The sequence below is a fragment of the Lissotriton helveticus genome, chromosome 2_1 (assembly GCF_964261635.1).
Source record: "Lissotriton helveticus chromosome 2_1, aLisHel1.1, whole genome shotgun sequence".
NCBI lineage: Eukaryota > Metazoa > Chordata > Amphibia > Caudata > Salamandridae > Lissotriton > Lissotriton helveticus.
Genome location: NC_136059.1, coordinates 2,029,992,853 through 2,030,010,575, shown reverse-complemented (window position 1 = coordinate 2,030,010,575; position 17,723 = coordinate 2,029,992,853). Strand labels below are relative to the sequence as shown.

At 43.5% G+C, this 17,723-nt stretch overlaps 1 protein-coding gene across 4 annotated transcripts in view; it reads right to left on the bottom strand.

The window, feature by feature from the left end:
• The window catches only part of FNIP2 (folliculin interacting protein 2), a 459,542-nt gene that overhangs the window by 3,508 nt on the left and 438,311 nt on the right, over positions 1–17,723 (bottom strand). The gene's annotated exons all lie outside the window — the stretch shown is intronic.

Genomic DNA, 17,723 nt, shown 5'->3' with positions numbered 1-17,723 from the left:
AACGTCTTCAGAACACTGGTAAATGTATCCCAATTGTCATACCTTTTGAAAAAACACGTTATTTGCTTCCACCACGTGAGCCTGAGTCAGCACACAATCAGGTGTCTTTCAAAGTCAATGAAACACAACAGCAATATAACTAAAATCTTGCCCCACAGCTAAATCAAAAAATATAGAGCGGTTTGCTTAGTGCGAAATGGAATGAAGAAATAAAACCTGGGTAGAGGATGCAGTTTAGATTATGACAGAAGGTCATGTATACTGAAACGGAGTAAGATATCATGGTCCCAGTGTAAGACATGTAGCATGCACAGACTACAACACAAAAACTATAACAGCACAATTTAGAACTCAAACCAACAACAACTTAGCAATTAAACATGTTCATTGTCCTAAACAATACAAATGGAAATCTGATGTAGACTATAAGGAAAAAGGTACTAGGTCCTGAAGGCCAGGAAGGTTTCCATGTGGTAGATGGTCAGCTTTTCACTAGTGTACAAACGTATCTGCAAAGTAGACAATATATCAGAAATGAGGGGAACCCTCAAGGGCTGACCTGGCCAACTACTACTACTAACTCATAACCGTTTTAGACATTGTGAGAAATCTTTTCCAAGTACCTGTTGGGCTAATCAAGTACAGTGTAGGTGACCATAACCTGATACCAACATGACTGCACAGACTGGTTGGTTTCAGAAAGTACTACAGACGCGAGGAACAGTGGTTACCAGGTACATCCACTGAAGACATCTTTTTCCTGGTCTTCAAACTTGCCATCAGACTAGTAAATGGAGGTTTAATCTAGAACAAAGTCACTTCTCTTCTAATGCACCTACACATACAATGGCTCTAAGAGCCCTTCAATAAAACACATGGTAACAGGCACAATTTAACAAGCCTGGTACATCATGCTAGCGATTTCCATATATTGTAGCCAGAAATAGATTAATCTAATCACTTCTGCATTTCAAAAAGTATTTGAAATGCATCAGGTATTAGATGACTAGGTTTCTATTTGAAACTTTGTCTTAAACAATGACAGACTATAGATCCTAGTATTCAAGACTAGCAAATATGAATTCAGGTGGTCCCTTGCTAGCAGGTCATCCTGCAAATATCTGTGTCTTATCTCTCACGCAAATCTGTTTTGGAATACCTACCTTCTCTAGAGGACAAGCAAAACCAATGCTCCCATCCTGAAACCATGAAATTCAACTGGAAAAAAACAGTAGGAAACCATGACAGCTAAAGATTTCTGACCTGGTTTGCCAAGCCTGGAAATGATATAGAGGACCAATGTAAATGGCACAGTGAAGGATGGGTACGGTCACAGAGGTTGCGGCATATATCATTATGTTGGAGATCCAATCACTAACCTAAATAAAAAGTCGGGTAACTATGCAGCTCTTGAAGAATGCCTGCAAAGAAGGAAAACAACTGAGAGCTAAATGTAACCTACAACTATACATCTAGAAAGAAAAGGGCAAATTCCCACACCTCAAATGACTAAGTACCACTGCTGAAAACTGGAGATGTACCAGACTAAGTAGATCAGTCACAAAATCAGTCTACAGAAACCCAATGGGTCAATAAGATTAGATTTTCATTTTCTAATTAAAAAAAGAATGAAGAATGGTAGAAGTACTTAATAGTGACTCACACAATGGCAATAAGCATCTAAAACATTATCGAGCAATAGCTCCTGAATACACCCAACTAACAATCTGCCGACGATGTACAATGTTATGTCTCACCCAATTACTACTATGACAATTATACGAGAATACTACTCAACACTGGAAACAAGTTCTGTGACCGGACAAACTGACCTACATGAACTGAGCACACTCAGAAGAGCAGAGCATTTACCACTCCTTTATTTCCTCTGCTGATAAGTGAGGAAGAAAAATCAAGATAATTTCCTATCGAGCGGGAGGAAGCAAAAGTCAGCCATGTACTTATCACTGTGCAGACTAAACGAAAATAACATTCACGTACATCAGCCTACTCCTATAGTTAAAGGAGCATGATTTAAAGACCAATAACCTCAGCTGTGACACAAACCATATATGTACTTTGAGATGTCCAACCCACCTCATGTGATCCTGATGCTTACACCATCAGTAGCAAACAACAAACAGGGCACTACAGGACTACCAAAGCAGGAACAATTCATGGAAATGACCAAAGCAGATAGCTTACCAGTACTTACAAAATTACTATACATCTTCCTCTAAAAGTCCTGCATCATGTTTAACACCTACCCAAAATATACAAACATACAGAAAAGTGAGCTGTACTTAATAAATCTAGGGCAATCACAAACAGTAAGAAAAGATGTAACCAATCATAGACAAACATGAAAGTAAGCACAAGACATTCAGTGTGTGAAAGATCAGTTGAATTTGAAAACTGGCAAAAGATCTAGGCCATTTAAATAAAAGAATGTCAGCCGTACACACACTTCACTGGAGATGCATACCTACCAAATCCAATTTGTCCCTCAGCATATAATTCAATGTGAAAGCCAACAAAAAAGATAATGTTACTTACCTAGTAAGCATCAGTTCTTGGCATGTGCAGCTGTAGATTCACATGCTTTGTATTCTCCTGCCATCTAGTGTTGGGAACTGATGTTTGCAGTTTGCTTTTCTTCGAAAAAGTCTTTTCCAGTCACAAGGTAAAGTGACTCCTCCTTTTGGTGATAGTGCCCATGGGCATCGACTCCATTGTTAGATTGTTTTACCGCCGAGGGGGAGAATGGAGTTAGAAGTGAAGGATAGAGATGTCCATGCAAGAACAGATGCTTACTGGGTAAGTAACATTATCTGTTTTAGGCATGTGACCTGTAGATCACATGCTTTGCATAGACTATATAGCAGTATTCTCCCAAAGTGGTGGCTAACCTGTAGTCGCTGGAGTTGTCTGAAATCAAGTACTGCTTGGCCCACATTAGCTTGTTGCCTCGCTAACACATATACACAATATTGCTTGTTGAATTTGTGCAGTGTAGACCATGTTGCAGCTTTGCAAATGTCAACTATGGGAAAGAGTCCTAAGAAAGCCATAGAAGCCCTTAACTTGTGAGTGGAATGCGCTCTATGGGGGTACAGTTAGAGTTCTTTTTGCTTTTGTATAACAAGTTTGAATGCATTTAACAATCCACGCTGCAATATCTGATTTGGAGATAGGATTGCCCTTGTGTGGTGGTGCAAAAGCAACAAAAAGTTGTTTGGTCTTACAAAATGATTTTGTTCTTTTGATGTAATATAAAAGTGCTCTACTGTCATCCAAAGTGTGTAGAGCTCGTTCTGCAACATAATCAGGTTAAGGGAAGAATACAGGTAATTCTACCGACTGATTCATGTGAAATTCAGATACTATCTTAAGTAGAAATTTGGGGTTTGTACAAAGAACCACTTTGTCTCTGTGCAGTTGGAAAAAAGAAGGTTCATCTATGGTTAGTGCCTGTAGTTCACCCACTCTCCTCAGTGAAGTGATAGCAATAAGGAAAGCAATTTTCCAAGAGAGTAACTGTGGCTCGCATTCATACATGTGTTCAAAAGATGGCCCCATTAATCTTGTGAGGACTATGTTAGGATTCCACACTGGGGCAGGTGGACGTCTTGGTGGTATGACTCTTTTAAGTCCTTCCATGAAAGCTTTAATTACGGGCACTCTGAAAAGCGATAAATGTTGCCTATTTTGTAGATAATGCAACTACTGCAGCGAGATGTAGCCTGATGGAGGTGTAAGCCAATCCTAACTGCTGCAAGTGTAACAGATAGCAGATGATATTTTGTATGGAAGCATCAAGAGGGTTGATGTGATTGTTATTGCAATAAATAAAGCGTTTCCATTTAGCTGCGTAACAGCTAAACGGTAGGCCTTCTGCCCTCCCCGATGATGTTCATGTAGTCTGGTGGAAGGTTCAGATAACCAAACTCTGACTTCAGGAGCGAGATTGCGAGGTACAGTTGTTTGGGATCTGGGTGCCTGATTTCTCCATGGCTGTGTGAGGAGACTGGATGTTAGGTGCAGCTTTTGATGCGGGACAAGAGAAAGCTCCAACAGGGTTATGAACCATAGTTGACTGGCCCATGTGGGAGCTTCCAGGATCAGTGTAAGGGATGTTTGCCTGAGCTTCCGAATCACTAATGGAATGAGTGGGAGAGGCAGAAAAGCGTAGGCAAATATCCCTGACCAGTTCATAGTGCATTGCCCTTGGAGAGAGGGTGTGGGTACCCGGAGTCAAAGCTTTGGCATTTTGCGTTTTGGTGTGTGGCAAACCGATCTATCTGAGGGACTCCCCAACTTTGGAAATATGGGAGGAGAATCTGAGGGTGAGTTTCCCATTCGTATATTTGCTGCCTCTGTCTGCTGAAGAGGTCTGCAATCTGGTTATTCACTCCTGGGAGGGTTTCCGCTAGGATATAGATTTTGTGGTGAATGGCCCACCGCCAGATGTCTTGGGATAAGTGGGACAGTTGGTGAGAGTGTGTCCCCCCTGTTTTTGTATGTAACACATGGCTGTCAAGTTGTCGGTACAAACTAAGATAGCTTTGCCAACCAGGCGAGTTTAAAATGCCTTGAGAGCTAGAAAGATTGCAAGCAACTCTAAATGGTTGATGTGGAGCAACTTTTGCTGTTGGCGCCATAGGCCTTGCACAGTGCGGTGCTGAAGATGAGCTAACCAGCCAGTGAGGGACGCCTCTGCTGTTAGGACTGTCTGTGGACCCGGGTCTATGAAGGGCCGTCCTTTTGATACATTTTGTGTGTTCCACCACTACAGAGAGCGAGGAGTACGGCAGTTTACCAACACTAGATCGGTTAACAGACCCTGTGATTGGTTCCACTGACTCTGAGCATTCCTGAAGGGGAGCCATGTGCAGCCTGGCATGGGAAATAATCGTGATGCAAGATGCAATTATTCCCGGTAGTTGTATTTACCCCCGAGCTGAAAGCGAGTGATTGGATTAAAACTGGAGAACTAAAGCCTGAAAGTTGCGAATTCTGGCTGCGTTGTGAAACGGCGAGCCTTTTGAGTATTTAAGGTGGCTCTTAGGTAGTTTTGAGTATTGGCAGGCTGGAGATGTGATTTTAGCACATTGACTGTAAACCCCAGTTGATGTAGTAACTGAATTATTCTATGAGTGTGCTGGAGACATTTTGGATACGTACTGGCTTTGATGAGCCAGTCGTCCAAGTAGGGAAAGACATAGATGTGTTGTCTTCGCAGGTAAGCAGAGACTATCACCAGACACTTTGTGAAGACTCCGGGGGCAGTGGTGACTCCGAACGTGAGTACCTTGAACTGGTAATGTTGACCCGCTATCACAAATCTGAGAAATTGGAATATGGAAATAGGCGTCCTCTAGGTCTACAGTAGACAGAAAGTCGCCCTTTTGAAGAAGCGGTAGCACTTGTTGAAGTGTTACCATGTGAAAATGGTCAGACTGTATGTAAAGATTTAGTTCTCTGAGGTCCAATATTGGTCTGAGAGAACCATCGTTTTTGGGTATTAGAAAGGAAAAGGAGTACAAGCCAGACCCCTGGGTGTTGGGGTGGAACGGGCTTTATAGCCCCTTTTAGAAGTAGAGACTGAACCTCTTGTTTGAGGAGGTGTAGGTGATCCGGTGATAGTTTGTGTGACCTTGGGGGAATGTTTGGAGGACTGTTGGTGAACTCCAGGCAGTAACTAGAACGTTTCATTTCCAGTACCCACTTGTCTGTTATGGAGTGCCAGATGGGTAGAAAATCTGAAAGTCGCCCAACAGGTGTTAAAGGGTTGTTGGGGGGTGGGGGTACTAGTGTAGCCGATGTCACTGCTTTGTGTTGGAGGGGGAGGTGCGTGTATTTGAGCCTCTACCTTTGCTGTTGTTGCCTCTGTAACCCCCTCTGAAGTAACCCTTAGAGGCAGAGGGTTGGTTGTTACACTTGTACGTTGTGGTGGTCTCTGAGGAGACCCTCCGCTGTAGAAGGAGCGCCAAAAGGAAGCACGTGCTTGTGGTAGTTGAAGGGCTCCCATGGATTTGGCTACTTGAGTGTCTTTCTTCATTTTTTTCCAGTGAGGAATCTACCACCGGGCCATGGAGGCGTTCTTTGTCAAATGGTGTGTTTAGTATGGAAGTCTGAACCTCCGGTTTGATACCTGAGATACGTAGCCAGGTGTGCCTTCTTAAAAGGACGCTGGTGTTTACAGCTCTAGCAGCAGAGTCTGCAGCATCTCGGGAGCACCTGATTCCATTATTTGAAATGTGCTGTCCCTCCCGCACTAGGTCTTGCGCTTTAGATTTATGTTCATCTGGCAGAAAGTGCTCCATCTCTTCCCAATGATGCATGCCATACCTTGCGAGCAGCGCTTGCGTGTTAGAGATGCGCCAGAAGTTTGCCTGAGAGGCTACCCTTTCCCCCGAAGCGTCAATAATCTTAAATTCTTTCCATCGGGGTGGAACATCACCTGTAGTTTGGGAGTTGGCCCTTTTACATGCGTTTGACACCACTAGGGAGTCCAATGGTAATTGTCCCTTTATCTACGCTGGGTCAGATGGTGTGGACTTGTACTTTTTATCTAACCTACGAGTAAGGATACGGGCCCTGACTGGGTCATTAAATAGGTCATCAACGTGCCTGATCATACCCTTGAGCATGGGGAGTGTGTGCGATGACTTCTGTGTGCTGCTAAGGCTTTCAAAAAGGAAATCCTCTTCAAGGGATTCTTTGTGCAGCTGTACACCATGGTAGTTGGCAGCTCTACCCTGCAGTTCTATGTTAGCTACGCTGTCGTCCGGTGGAGAGGGCTTAGTAGGGTATAGGTCAGGATCATTTCCTGTGGGAGTCTTGGTATTGTAATCTGTCCAAAGGTCTGGGAGTAGTGGTGCATTGTCCCCAGCCCAATCCCCATCCTCATCATCTTGAAATTCCGGTGGATGTGGTGGTGAGTGTTCAGGTGAAATTATTACAGATTAAAGGCTGAGAAAAAGGAGATGGAAGGGGAGGAGGAGAAGCATTAGTCCCGACATTCTTCCTCTTTAAAGGAATGTGGTAGGTCTCCTCTGTGTCAGGTTTCCTTCCAAGGGTCACTTTTGTGGCGATATGTCCAGTAGTTGGATGGATGTACAACTGTCTCTGTTTCGGATCCGGTTTGTTAGGCGGAGCATCGAAATGTTGTTCTTGGTGCCAATGGTTTTGCTGCAGAGGTTTTGGATCCTGATGATTTCGGCGTTGAAGGGGGTGGGTCAGAGCCTGGCTTTGACTTCGATCCCGAAGGTTTTGATTGGAGCCCATTTTCGGGCGGCTTGGGTCGGAGCCGGAAGGCTTTTGGGTGTGTTTTGAAGCCAAGTCAGATGGTGAGGCGTCGGAAACATGTTACCGGTGCCGACCTTGGCCCGGAGGCAGGAGTTGGACCGGAGCCTTCTTCTTACACGGAGGACGACTTTGGGGCAAGGGAGGATCTGTACTCACGGTACGGTGCCCTTGCTGGATTTCAACGTCTCCCTCGAAGCCGAAGATGGGATCCTGTTCTTCTTTGGCTCCCATGGCGTCTCCGGCTTCTTGTTGCGAATCCTCTCCGAAATGGGCTGGAATGGAACTTGCATGTTGGCTCAGCATGTCAAGCCTGTCGATTGCGAAGCGTTTTCTTGGAGCGGAAAGCCTTGCACGTGTCGCAGTCCTGTTCTCTGTGCTCCGGAGACCAGCACAGGTTGCACATTTCGTGCGCGTCGTGCTAGGAAACCTCATGTGGCACAGAGGGCAGAATTTGAATGAAGTCTGTTCCATCGACGGCGAGGCGGACTGACGCGGCTAGGCCAGACTGCCTTCCACGAGCTTCTAGATCTAAAGAAGTAAATACGATGCGCGGTGAATGGGATACGCGATCGAAAACAATACAGTTGAGGGTTTTTTGCGCACCGAGGTAAACTGAAGAAACAGTGTCAAACCAAAGCGCAGCAATTCACGTCTGAACCCAATGGCGGAAAAAAACGATCTAACAATGGAGTCGATGCCCATGCGCACTATCACCGAAAGGAGGAGTCACCTACCTCGTGAATGGAAAAGACTTCTTCGAAGAGAAACACAATGCAAACATCCAAACTCCAGATTCCTCCCTTTTAGAATATTCCGCAGGTGCGAAACTAGATCCCAAAGCTTTTTCAGCTGTATTCTTGTGCGCTGCGAAATGGCGCAGTGTTGCTCCGCACAGACCTGAAATCTAAGTGTCACCCCTGCGCACCAAGACCAGTTTCTTGCTTCTTGGCGCCATCAGATGTGGAGCAAAAAAACAATAGTCAATACCAGTGTGCAGATCTCTAACCTGGGACCTTTTGAAATGGTAAAAAAAAAAAACACGCTGCTCCAGAGAAAGGAAAGGGCGGAAGCTGACAAGAAATTGCATTTAGATAGAGTTTTCACCAGAGAGTAAGTAACTTGTTCTTCTGATGGCTATATCGAACTTCAGATTCAGCACCTTCAGAAGAGATATTAAAGCAGTACCTACCAATGGTGGAGGGTATGTGGAGTGGACTCAAACCAAAATGTCTAGCTGGACCAAGCAGGCAAAATATTCTTTATATTGAACCTGGATGTCAAGGCAGTAGTGCTTCATGAACAAGTGCAGCAACGCCCAGATCGCAGCACATGCAGAATGCCAAAGCAGTGTTAGCAACCTCAGCCTTGATTGAATGGGCTCTCAGTTCTTCTGTAGGCTGCTTTTTGGCCAGTGCATAGCAGAATGGACTATTTACCAGAAGAGAGTACTCTTCTGCACAGCCTTCCCATTGTTTGCCTCGGAAAACCCCACAAAAAGCTGATCATACACCCAATGATCCTTGAAACGATCTATATATACGCTTAAAGCCCTTTTGTGGTCAAGTGCATGGAGTCTCTCCTCCTCTTTCGAGAGGTGAGGAAAGGCAAAGAATAACGGTAGAGTGATGGATTACTCAACGTGGAAAGAAGTCAGAACTTTTGATAACAAGGCAACCAGTGTCCTCAGCACCAGTTTGTTCAGAAAAAGATGGTCCAAGGCGTTTGCACTGATACTGCCTGAAATTCAATCACGTGACGAGCTGACGTGATCACATTGAAGAAGACAGAAATTGGGTTCCTGGTTGACTGGGGTGTGAGCCCTGGTCAAGCAGCAACCCCAAACCTTGTCAGGGCAAAGCGAAAGCAAACCACAAATTAAGCGGTGCTCACCCCCCTGATATCTTGGCACAGAGCAGTCAGGCTTAACTTACAGTCAGACTTTAATTAGAGGCAGTGTGTAAAGTATTTGTGTAACACTTCAAACATTAAAACAAAACAGTGAAAACACCAAACAAAAAGATCCGAGGTTAGAACAATAGAGCAGAATTCAATAAATATAACAAGACCAAATAAACAAAAATCCATTAGTAGAACTGGAGTTATGAATAAATTACTGTGATCGTGTCGTTCGATGTAGGAGCATCGCACGATCAATTCCAACTGCAGGGAAGGAGGGTTAAAAAAAAAAAGTCAAGGTCCTGAGGATAACCCAAATCAGAAGGGAGGTTTGAAATGCGTTGACCTAAAGAAACTGGGGAGTTTGAGCAAAAATGAGACGCAAGCTTAGGCAATCCTAAAAAGGACACTGGAGGCCTGTAAAGGAGTGTGTAGAAATAAACCCCAATAGTTGCTTCAAAATAGGAGTTTCAGATTTCTTTCAAGAGAAAGGGACTAGCAATAGGAAACTCCAGCAATTTCCAACTAAAAGACTGGTATATTGTGAATCAATTTTTGTTCCATGTATGTTTTGTTTCATGTATTCAGTCTGATATATTGTTTTGCCTTCATGTGGTTTAAAATGTTGTTTCTTTATAAAAAAACAGATGGGATGTAAATACGGTAAATGTCTTACAAATGTTGTCAGATGGATATGTTTATTATGTATGTTCAATGGTTTGAAAATACTAAAAATCTAAAATCAGAAATAAGGTTAAGATAATTAAATCACTTGAACTTTAAGAAAAAACTGAGTTGAATAAAGAATTATCAGCTTAGGGATTCTATTGATGTTCAACTTAGTGGCATGTTCAAAATTGTAATGAAAAATCTGACTTTATCATTAAAGAGGGTTTATTATTACAATTTCATAGACACCAAACATGCCATAGCTACCAGCTCCCAACTGGAAATAACAGCTTATTAAATGTAATAAGGAACCCCCAAATGTTATCCTATGGGAGGGGTAGGCCTCAGAGTAGTGAAAAACTAATTTTCACTACCAGGACATGTAAAACTTAAGAAGTACATGTCTAACTTTTTAATTACACAGCACCCTGTCCTATGGGCTACCTAGAGCCAATATTAGAGGTGACTTATATGTAACAAAAGGGGAGTCTAAGGCTTGGCAAGGGGTTTAAATGCCAAGTTGATATGGCTGTTTAGAACGGTCTTCAGGCTGCAATGGCAGGCCTGGGATGTGTTTTACGGTGCTATGTAAGTAGGTGGCACAACGGGGTGCTACAGGCCCACTAGTACCATTTAATGTACATGCCCTGGGCACATGTAGTGCTACTTTACTAGGGACTTGTAATTAAGTTCTTAAAAGTAAGTTAAATAGGCCAACTCGGTATAAGCTAATTTAACCATATTTTAGGGGAGTGAGCACACGCATGTTAGAAGTCGCAAAGAGTGCAGAGTCCTAAGGCCAACAAAAATAAGGTCTGCAAAAAGTGAGGAGGTGAGGCAAAAAGTTTGGAGGAAGGCTAAGGCTAACAGGTCTAATAACAGTTTGAGATAATGGAGGGTGCACCAAGAACGAAGCACACTCTGTTAGATAAGTCCTTTAAGATTTATTTTATTCTCCTTAGTAGCATAAACGGTAGGGCATCAACCAATGCGTTTCGTTCCTGTCAAAGGAACTTCATCAGGCCTAAATATTTGAGGTGAAATACTCCGAAGCATCAAACAGTAGAGTCGATAATTATATAAACGAAGGAGCCCCACAATAGGGGTTATAAAGTAGTTACCTCCAGCAGCGGTAATCTGAGCACTCTCCTTCTTCATGCGTTGGTTGAAAAATCTTAAAGGACTTATCTAACAGAGTGAGACTTCGTTCTTGGTGCACCCTCCATCATCTCAAACAAATTTGACTGGACAGCAGTGTGGCCCAACTGCGGCGGGTCTCGGAGGTGGATTGCACAGTACTTTTACAAACTGTATTACTGGGATAGAGGTGCAGAACCTGTGGTCAGCCGTAGTTTGGAGTTTTTAGGTCTAATAACAGTCTTTAAGGTCAAAAGCTGCAACGAGCAGTTGAGCATTGGCAGGACTGGTGCACATATCAGAAACATCAAGACCAAAGCGTGACTCAGTGGTTAGAGGCGGCAGACCCGGAAGCTGAGATCAGCCGTGGACCAGGGTTCGATTCCCCGCCTCGGCGGGTCTCGGGCTCAAAAAAAAAAAAAATTTCCACAGACTTGACAATTCTTGCTCCGGTGCCTACTCGACTCACGGGGTCACACTCTGCGACTCTGGGCAATAGCTTGCTTAATCTCCACTACGGGCCCTCGCGGTGGGATGCCTGGCTTTCACCTTGTGAATACCCTGCCGGGGTATCTCACAGGGGAATACCAGGACGGGTTCCCTAAGCAAGCGCCTTGAGACCCCTGGGTGATTCGTGCGCTATATAAATCGAAATACATTTACATTTACATTAAGGTCCCACTGAGGCATCACAAATGGTTTGGGAGGGAACGTGTGTTAAACCTTTAATAAACCACATCACAACAGGTGATTTAAACAAGAGGAGATGGTCCAGCAAATGCAAAAAAAGACTAATAAATAACTTTTAGTAGTGTCTACTTACTGCAAGTCCTTGCTGGGCAAAAAATAAAACAAACAGTAACACATCAGACTGCTTCGCTTGTAAAGAGTCTGTCTTACGGACTTCACACCAGGTCACAAATTAGTTTAATTGCCCAGTGTAAATAGACTTTGTGGAAGGGCACCTGGCAATAAAGGATGACCGATACAGCTTGAGGTGGCAAATCAAACGCAGTCAACTGCTGCTGCTCAATCTCCGAGCACAGAGGAGTAGATTGCACAGCTTCAAGTGAAGAACCCTGCCCTGCTGTTGTGACAGAATCCTCTTAAAGTGGTAGCCCTGATCGGAGGGCAGATGCTCATTCCCAGAAGGTCCAGGTACTACACTATCTTAATCTGGAGCTCAGGGTGACTTGGTCCTGGTTATGCTGATCTTCTCCAAAACTCAGGGCAGGATAAGCAGGGGCAGGAAGGTGTAAAGGAGGCTAATATTCTATTTCAGCCGGAATTAATCGCCTAACAAGTGTCTCTCCAAAAACTCCAAAGCACAAAACATTTGACACTGCACATACTCAACAGTGTCAAAAAGATCTAGCCAGGATTTCCAACTGCTGGAAGATGCCTGTGCCACCTTGGGATGTAGACTTAACTTGTCACTATGATCGGCAAGACACAGCCTGCTCAACTTGTCCAGACTTGCATTCAGGGACACGGTCAGGTGGTTCGCGATCGGGGAACTGTCCTAGCCTCCAACCTGGCACACAGGCACACAGTCTCATGACACAGGACCTAGCACCCAACTCCGCCCTCCTTGTTGCAATACCACATGGTATTAGTGTTGCGCATGAAAACCTGCACCAGCTTCTTCTTGATGGATGCATGGAATGTCTTCAAAACTTCATGAATGGTCCCCAATTCCAACAGATTGATGTGGAGCTGGGCCTCTCATGGAGACCATGGCCCTTTGATCTCCACCGACCCAGATGAACCCGCCAACCCAACAGGGACACATCTGTCACCACTGTCAGCTCTTGGTGGGGTGAGAAGCTTGCTGCTGGAGCAACTTTGGTTGAACAGCCACTACTGCAGTATGTGAGCAGTCTTTTCCGAGATCTGGGTGACATCTGACAGATTTCCTTGATTCGGTGTATGCTTTAATTTAAGATTCCATTGCAGAGCAGAGCCCGCACATATCACCTAGCACAGCTTACAGGGAGGCTGGAAGCTAAGAAGCTTCAGAATGTCTCTCACTGTGATCCAGGACCGAGGCTGAAACAATCTGAATCACAGCCTAAATGTCCTGAACCCCCAATGATGTTAGAAGGTTTGCCGTCATCTGGCGGTGTCCTATGATGTATTGTGGTGATCCCACCTTCAACAAACAGTCGGTGAGGTAAGGGAAAATTTATACACCCAAAATCTGAATATGGGCAACAACCACCACCGTCAGGTTTGTTGACCCCAGAGGGCTGCTCCTGGCCTTCTTGGACCACAGCTACCATCTGAGCTACCACAGTATGGGTAAATGAAAATATGTGTTCTTCAGTTCCAACACTCACTATTCACTTACCGTTTCCAGGACAGACAGGATATGGATCAGCTTGAGAATTCTGAGTTCGTCCTTACCATGGAAGATATTCAGAGGCTGAAGGTCCAACTTAGGCCTAAGGCCCTAGTCATTCTTCGGGACTAGGAAATAGCGAGTAACAACCCTCACCTCTTTCTGAGTTCGGCACCCTCTAAACTCTAGGAGAGCAACACCCACATCTATTGCAGGAAAACAAGCAGGCGCTCATCTGAACTTTGTTCTGATGTGGAGGGAATATTTGGTAGGGCAAAAAGAAAAGGCAGGGCATGGGCATTTTGAACAGTTTGTGAGTTCCATCTTTGTAACATGATAGATCACCACTCTGGGATGAAATTGTTGACTGACACATAACCAATAGATTTAAGATACTCTTGGAGATATTTTGTTGCAATGTGGTATATGAGTGCATTGCAAACTGGAAACGTGTCTGCAGCTGGGGTTTTTGCGTAGGCAAGGAAGACTTTCATGAGAGGCTTGCACTACAATCTATTTCAATATAGCAGGAGGACATGTTCTTGAGAACACTTCTAACTTTACCTGCTTCCCTTACACTGAGCAAGGGAACAAGTTACATTTGGCAGTTTTTGATGGCTAGATTACTAAATCAGGCCGTCTGTCTTCATTCCATTACCTTATGTAGCTTTGGAATTCTGGAAGTTAACTGACTGCATATGTGGTATGGAATAACTTCCGTGGAACGAGCTGCCACTGGCTCCACCAGTTTATTTTTTTTATTTTCTGCACTGTTAATATTAATAGTGTTGTAGAGAAATTTGTGTCATTTTCATGCAGGCACCTCATCTTGTGTCTTGGTACCAGATAACTCATTTGCAAGTAACCTACTCTGATCCCTTTTCTCTTTTTGATTTACAGTTGTAAACTTGGAAAATAATGTCAAGTGTAGCTTGGATATTGTTGTACACACCATCCACTTGTTAGTCACCACAGTCAATAGAGCATGCAGATGTGTAACTGTAAATTAGGGGGGAGGGGGTCAAGCTGCTGGATGTTTCTGAACCACTGGATAAGAGAGGAGAACATACTGTTTATCTGCAGACTGTGGGAGAATGAAGGGCAATAATCAAGAGGGAGAAACTAAGTTAGACAAACTAGCTGATGTAGGGGTGTGCAATTAGCCCACAATGTGGTAACACATGCATTAAGACCTCGTCAAGTGTATGTACTGTAAAGTGGAATTCAAAATCATTCATACCTTGGGCATTTACAGATAAAGTAAAATCTAGTGGATCCAGTATTTTGATAAATTCTTTTAAGTGACACAGTTTTCAAAGCAAGGGTAGCTAGGCCATCAATCAAGGATGAAGAAAATACCCAGGTAGCCTAACGATAACCAATGTGATAAAATCATGTTGTTTGGTGAATAGACTTTTACCAGCAATTTGTTGAAAGCAACGGAATGATGGGTTATGCATTTACGGAATATGGATGATTCATTATATGAGATATAAACACTAAACTAAAGGTAATAGTTCATTTCTACAGCTTCCTCTTCAAATCAGCCATTTCTTTGTGAAGCTTAATTGATGTTGGGGCTAAGCTAGAAAAATTTGAATATCCCTTTTATTTTTGTATACTGAGATTACATCAATGTAAGCTTCAGTGGGCATTTTTAATCAGCCAATGGCCCAGTAATAGAAAAAGATTGGATTATTTGTAGCTGTATGGATAGACAGAGCTGTGATTTAGAGATCCTCCAGCCAAGGACTGAAGAGAACCATTTTCTGAGGATCCACCCAAATATCAAACAGAGGAACTGAAGATAAAGGTCCCTGCATCTAACATGGTTTTGAATATTTTATGTGGAACAATTTTGTATGGGTATTTCAAAGATTTGAAAACATGCAGCAGGTAGTCAGTCAGTCAGTCAGAATATCTTTATTCGACTTTTTACAAGTCATACAAAGAACAAATAATAATGGATACAATTACATTACAATGCAATACATACTATACATCTATCTACATTTTACAAAAAGAAGATCCAGTTAAACAAAGAAAGATTTTAAACATGGATGGAATAATTTATACAAATCCTGCACAAAAGATATCCTAAAAAGCTAATAATTTTAAGGTAAAATTTGACCGACAGATTTCGCCCTCATTGCAGCTACCAAAAAGTTTGCCATGCAAAAAGTAATATGTGTGTTAGGTAGAAGTTGTAAAAAGAGCAAAGCTGGTCTTACTTGAACGAAACCAGCTTTTTTCAAAATAGGGAGCAAATATTTCTTTCTCTGCTCGTGATAGAAACTACAAAACATAACAAAGTGCAGGGTATCCTGCACCGAAAAGTTATCACAGCAGCACGGTGGGGCCAGCTCAGGCTTCTGCCAGCTCTTGAAAGAACCCAAATAAAAATGTATCAAATTAAATCGAAACTTTGTTAATAAAAACCTATGGTATGGGAATGTGACAAAGCTCAAGTAAGGGGCGAGTGAGGATGTACAAACCAAAAGGTTATGGGACCTTACCGCAGGTTTCAGCAATTCGTATTCCTCCCGCCGTGCTTCCTGCCTGTCCCTAAATAATTTTTTAATAATAACTATGTCCTGTCTCCTAATTTTTTCCGGGGATGAAAAAAGTTCTGGGCGACCAAGATCTGCAAAAGTTTTCGCTACATAAGCCAGCCATGGGATGCTGTTATGTTTATCCAAGGATAAGACGTCATGCATAATTTTGTGGTTCAAAGGTAGGTCTTCGTTTGTCCACATTTTCAGCCACAAAGTCAGCGGTGCGAGGCTCAGGGTATCAGACAGATAGGGCAAGCCCACCTCTTTATGGATCGAATATGTTGGGGTGGATTGCGGAACTGAGAGCAGAGATCTAATGAATCTATTTTCTGCTCTCTGAATTGGGTCAAGATTTACATACCCCCACAGCTGGGAACCGTAGGCCGCTATGGCCACCGGTTTACTCTTGTAGATTTTTACGAGAGCTTGCATGGGCCTAGCCCCTAACTTCCCAGCAAAGCCCAGTACCGCTGAGGAAGATCTTATTACAGCCAGCCTTTTTGCTCTAATCTGAGGGCCCCAAGATCCTTTCTGGTCAAACATTACCCCCAAATATGGGAATGTGGTTACATTGGTGACGGGAACTCCCCTACAAAAAAATGTTTTATGTCTTTTTTTGTTACACTCACATCCCATTATCATCGTGTGTGATTTAGAGGCGTTAACCTTAAGGTCCAGAGTCTCCATAAAACTACCAAATGCGTCCAGGAGATGCTGTAAGCCTACACCAGTACGGGCTATCAACACTGCGTCGTCCGCATACAGGAGTGCTGGGATTTTAACGCCTCCTGCATGCGGTACGTCGGCTGCCTGTCCCCGCAGGTGACTGCCCAACCCATTAATATAGATGGTGAATAGTAACGGGGCTAAAATGCAGCCTTGCCGCACCCCCTTTAGGGATTTAAACAAGGGGGTGCGTCTACCATCATTTGTAACTCGAACAGCTGCAAAAAGCTCCTGATGCAGGTTAGCCATGAACACAACCAAAGACTCACCAATACCCATCTCCAACAATAACTGCCACAATTTTGTCCTATTCACCAGATCAAAGGCAGAGGAGAGGTCCATGAATGCAAGAAACATGGAACCCCCCTTTGCCAATGTATATTTAGATATCAAAAGGTGCAGATTTATGCATTGTTCGATTGTCCCTTTTCTTTCTCTGAATCCATATTGTAATTCAGACAGCCCACCACAGTTCTCAACATTTTCATTAAGTCTGGCCAGAAGGACTCTACCTAATATTTTTATGGTTGAGTCCAAAAGAGATATGGGCCTATAGGAGGCGGGATCATCACGCTGACCTTTGTTTTTATAAATAGGAACAATGGTGGATGTGGACCAGGAACTAGGGGCTTGATTATCATTGGCTGCGTTAAACACTTTAGACAAGACCTCCGCCCACAGTTTAGGTGAGTACATAAAGAAGTCGGCAGGGACACCGTCGGGACCAGGTGCCTTATGTCTTGTTGTGGCCATTAAAGCTTTTTCCACTTCTGCGGGATTAAAAAGAATAGGGTGTACAACTATCGCAGTCAATGAGGCATCTACAGTTCCTTCAACCCCGCCCTCATAGACATTTTTGAAGTGATTTAGCCATTTTTCATCAGTGATCACACAGTCCATAGGAGCATTATTATCATCGGAAAATAACGGTTGTCTGATAATCTCCCAAAATCTCCTACTGTCCTTCAACACTGCCGCTGAAAGGAGATTTTCCCACGATTCGCGTTTGATAATTTCCTTGCGATTCTTAATAGCTGCCTTATAGTTTTTCCTTAGTCTGACAATATCATCCCCGACCCTGGGGGAGA